This window comes from Odontesthes bonariensis, chromosome 20 (assembly GCF_027942865.1).
Source record: "Odontesthes bonariensis isolate fOdoBon6 chromosome 20, fOdoBon6.hap1, whole genome shotgun sequence".
NCBI classification, from domain to species: Eukaryota; Metazoa; Chordata; class Actinopteri; order Atheriniformes; family Atherinopsidae; genus Odontesthes; species Odontesthes bonariensis.
The window spans coordinates 23,899,776-23,905,019 of record NC_134525.1 but is presented as its reverse complement, the minus strand read 5'-3'; the positions used below and the strand labels follow the sequence as shown (position 1 = coordinate 23,905,019).

Here is a 5,244-nt window from a genome sequence, read left to right as displayed (position 1 = left end):
TAGAAGTTTGGTGTCATGACATGTGATTTTAGTGTGGTAATTTTGGAGATACTGCCAGGGTCCGTTAGCGCTTGTAGCCTACTAAGCTATTCGGGATAACTCGGTAACTCAGCTGATGTTCAGCCAATATCGGAAAAACTTCGGGTGGGCTACTTGGCTGGATGTCACGGTTCAAATGACCCTAGGGTGAATCTACTCCGAAACACTTTCTAAGGCTGCATTGAACGGTAACGTTGTGTCCGCTGTCATGTTGGATTAACACTCTACAAGCTTCGGTGTAGCGCATAGACGTCGTCATCGTCTTGCTCCCCCCGTCGTTCTGTGATTGGTTCCCAAACTCTAGCAAAAATAAGGGCGGTGGTTTCCAGGCTGACTTTGCAGTGAGAATGAAATCGAGCGCAAAGCAGCATGGGAATTCCCAGGCTATGTGTATATAATATATAATAAAAATAAAATATTTTCATTTATGTATTTATTTTCATTAGAAACACACTTCATGCAATCAATCTATGCAGATTTTTCTGTTCAAATTTCAAAGTTGGCGCCTATTTCCAGTTAGCTTCGTCCCGCCCAAAACGACCAACCGGCCTATTTTGAAGAACACAACGCTCCTTCAAACAGGTTCGTAGCGGGCATGTCATGAGTCAATCACATGAAAGACGTGCCCTAATAGGAATTGGGCTCATGATCTCCAAGGAGGAGTATGAGACACCCACAATGGACATTGTCAACCAAACGCTTTTATAGGTAAGTGTCCCAGATAACGCATGTGAACGATATTTTAATTCATTTTCATACCTCGAGTGGACAGCCTTGAAGCTAACGTTAGCAGCCCTCGAGTGGACAGCCTTGAAGCTAACGTTAGCAGCCCTCGAGTGGACAGCCTTGAAGCTAACGTTAGCATCCCTCTGATAAATTGTTACCATTATATAAACTGTTAGCAGATAACTATCGTTTTGTATAGTTTTGAGACTAAGTGACTGATGGCAACCAGGTCATTTTATTTGACAGCTGAAGTATTTATTGTTAACATGCGCTTTCGGTCAAAGCCTTTCTAACATGGCCAGATGTTAGTCGTAATTGTGTTGCTCTTTGCTGATATATGTTCATAAAAGTTGTTATCCGTGAAATGAATGCGGTCAAACTGCTGTATGCTGCTCTGTTTAATGTCCCACTCATCCTGCATGAGATCTAAGTTTGTTTTGTTTTGTTTAATTAGTTTTGTTCGAGCATTAGCATGCTAAAGTAGCCTGTTCACTGCTGTCTTCCCTCGCAAGAGTCTGCTCTGTTTTTTCACCATAAAAATGTATTTCTTTCTATCGCCCCAGGTGTGGAGATGTTTGTTCATTTGTGTTTTTAAAATAATGTTGTTAATCTCTGGCTCTGCCCTGTACAAGTTTGTTGATGCTAAATTATACAGATGCCTGCTGAATGTGATATTAGTCTATTTGGATTTAAACGTTAAACTGAGATAGTGAAATGTGGGTTTTTAGGTTACCATATTAAGTTTGGTTGCCTAAATGTTGAATCTATTTTTTTTTTAAAGCAAAACTTTAAATACTGAAGCATTGAAAGCAGAAACTTAACCTGTTTAAAGGACCAGTGTATGTTATTTCTTGTAATTAAATTTTACTGTACTAAATTGATTATTTTATTGTAAGATTTAAGTTAAAAAGCCTTTTCTAGCTCACACACAACTCACGATTTCTGTGTTTCTGTTTGTCACCGCAGTTGCCAAGTAAAGATTTAGAGATCCAGTCCTGACTCATACGTCTCCTTTCCAACTCGGGACACAACAGAGACATACAATGGAGATGGGTTACATATATTTAACATATGATAGAGGATGACTCCCAGTGATAATGACTACTCAACCCAATGAGACACAACAAAGACTGTGCTTCTCTTGAGTGGAATTACTGTCCTATTTCCTTGGAGATGGTAAGGACAAATAACAATTTTCCAATCCATAAAACTAGATTCGAGCTTGCAATTAAAGCCTGTGCAGATGGACATACTTCCTACCTGTGTCAGCGGAGATGCACTGGCTGTCATTACCACCAGAGGTGCAGCAAGACTACGATGCCTATAGATAAATTACATTTTTGGTACATGTTAATTTGTGAGCTTTTATTAGCTTTGGACAGAGCCAGGCTGACCTTTTTTCTCCTGTTTCTCCATATGTGTGTGTGAGCTGCTCGTATTGATGTCATGCCTGTAAAAAAGCAGACTTCGACCTGGAGAAGGTAAGACAATATTTATTTCTCTGTAAAACTCAGTATATAACTGCATGAATCTATTTCGGAAAGAGAAGTGTTATCAAGATCTGTGATTGACATGTTTAATGTTTTAATTTGAGCAAATCTTACTTTTAAGAATATAATGTTGATAGGAGTAATGTGCTGAGTGTAATCTCTAAAGAGAATATTTATCACTCTTTATTTCTGCTCTTCTGTGTCTCTTAGTTTGGAAATAAAGTGGCACATTGTTGGCTTTGCTAGAAATGCTCAGTGGCTTGTGGATCACAAGGCAGACCCCAGCAGCCGAGCAAGTGAACAAACCCCAGCAGCCGAGCAAGTGAACCGACCCCAGCAGCCCAGCAAGTGAACCGACCCCAGCAGCCCAGCAAGTGAACCGACCCCAGCAGCCCAGCAAGTGAACCGACCCCAGCAGCCCAGCAAGTGAACAGACCCCAGCAGCCCAGCAAGTGAACCGACCCCGGCAGCCCAGCAAGTGAACAGACCCCGGCAGCCGAGCAAGTGAACAGACCCCGGCAGCCGAGCAAGTGAACAGACCCCGGCAGCCGAGCAAGTGAACAGACCCCGGCAGCCGAGCAAGTGAACAGACCCCGGCAGCCGAGCAAGTGAACAGACCCCGGCAGCCGAGCAAGTGAACAGACCCCAGCAGCCGAGCAAGTGAACAGACCCCGGCAGCCCAGCAAGTGAACAGACCCCGGCAGCCCAGCAAGTGAACAGACCCCGGCAGCCCAGCAAGTGAACAGACCCCAGCAAGTGAACAGACCCCAGCAAGTGAACAGACCCCAGCAAGTGAACAGACCCCAGCAGCCCAGCAAGTGAACAGACCCCGGCAGCCGAGCAAGTGAACAGACCCCAGCAGCCCAGCAAGTGAACAGACCCCAGCAAGTGAACAGACCCCAGCAGCCCAGCAAGTGAACAGACCCCAGCAAGTGAACAGACCCCAGCAGCCCAGCAAGTGAACAGACCCCAGCAAGTGAACAGACCCCAGCAGCCCAGCAAGTGAACAGATCCCAGCAGCCCAGCAAGTGAACAGACCCCAGCAAGTGAACAGATCCCAGCAGCCCAGCAAGTGAACAGACCCCAGCAAGTGAACAGATCCCAGCAGCCCAGCAAGTGAACAGACCCCAGCAAGTGAACAGATCCCAGCAGCCCAGCAAGTGAACAGACCCCAGCAAGTGAACAGACCCCAGCAGCCCAGCAAGTGAACAGACCCCGGCAGCCGAGCAAGTGAACAGACCCCGGCAGCCGAGCAAGTGAACCGACCCCAGCAGCCCAGCAAGTGAACCGACCCCAGCAGCCCAGCAAGTGAACAGACCCCAGCAAGTGAACAGACCCCAGCAAGTGAACAGATCCCAGCAGCCCAGCAAGTGAACAGACCCCAGCAAGTGAACAGATCCCAGCAGCCCAGCAAGTGAACAGACCCCAGCAGCCCAGCAAGTGAACAGACCCCAGCAGCCTAGCAAGTGAACAGACAGTTTGAAATGATCTGACGATGATCTGAGCACAGTATGTATTGCCCAAATTGAATGTATTCTAAAATTATTTTTACATTTGTTTGATTTGCAAGAAATGGTTACAAAGTTTAATGGCCATGACCTAAGTCCAAATATTGCTGATCGTCTTCATAAGCTCCTCTTGTGCTTCACAATTGTGGAACAGAGTCCAGCTCCCAATCCACATTCATTGCATTGAGAAGAAGGGCTCAAAATTACTAGGGATGCACCGATGTATCGGCTCCTCCGTAACTCAGTGGGGTTAAGCACTTTGGATCGCCTTGTTGCTGAAAAGTGCTATTTAAATACATTTCACTTCACTTCACTTCACTTCACTACATGGCACTGAAAGGATCAGATATTTGGCTAAATTACAATAAGACTGAGTTATTAAGTGCATATAGACACCTTAATCTGACAAGAAATTGGATTGATACTGTTACTCGGATTGGATTAAGACCCCGAGATAACTTGGTTGAAAGTCAAATTAAACCTGCTTGTAGACGCTGAAGCACGTGGTGAATTAGACTTTGCGTTCTGCGCATGATCGAGATTTTTTTCCTGGGGTCGGGAACCGTAAGTCGCCATCGGTTCCCTGTTGTAGTCGCCATCGGAAAGAAAAACACCGCGATTAAGAATGCGCCGTTGTGCATCGCATTTGTGCAATAAGCAGCTCATCACAAATTAAATATACGAAATATACGTAGCTTCATCTTGCTCTTCATTCACCATTTTCTCGAATGCCTGAGTTTGGTGTTGAAGGGGCAACCGGAAGTGGCTCTATCGATTTTGGAAGTAAAACACTATATTGAACAATTATATAAAGTAACTGCTGAATACCTTACATTTACAGAGATTGCCTTGTGTTTTTCTTTCAAATTAAATTGTTAAACAGTTTTTGTTCAGTTTACTAAAATGATTGTTTAATACCATAAATTTACAGATATTATCTTTAAATACACATAATGTATTTTGATGTGCAGTGTTTAAGTTTCCATTGTCCAATTCACTGAAATAACTAATACTGTAAATGTGCAGAAATTCCTATTTGATTAAAGATGCATATTTAGTTTATACATGTGTCATTGTTGTTTTACTTGGGGAAACCACATTTATGCAGCAAATCAGTGTAGATGGACAAGACGGTTTCATGAAATGACTACTAAATACCCTTAATTTACAGGGATTGGCCTTAAATACAGCTATTTTTGATGTATTTTTAATGTACTCTGCTTTTTTACCCACTGTCCAATGAACATTTTTAAATCTTGTAATTCTTTAAAATTACAGAATAATACTGTAAATGGGCAAACGTTTATCGTTGGTTTAATGCATTTATAGCATTTTTATACATTATTTCTCAGTCATTTGTACATGAAAGAACAATATTTAAACAGGAAATTACTCTAGATAGATGAGGCCATTCCATGAAAAAAATACTAAAATACCCTTAATTTACAGGGACTGACCTTAAATGTAGCTATTTTTTATGT

The 5,244-nt window shown here is 43.0% G+C and overlaps 1 long non-coding RNA gene across 1 annotated transcript; it reads left to right on the top strand.

The window, feature by feature from the left end:
• The first annotated feature begins 324 nt into the window (after positions 1 to 324).
• On the top strand, positions 325 to 2,744 carry LOC142370034 (uncharacterized). The gene is made up of 3 exons (XR_012767775.1): positions 325 to 747; positions 1,732 to 1,941; positions 2,502 to 2,744. It is a non-coding gene; the product is annotated as an uncharacterized LOC142370034 (long non-coding RNA).
• The last annotated feature ends 2,500 nt before the right edge of the window (positions 2,745 to 5,244 follow it).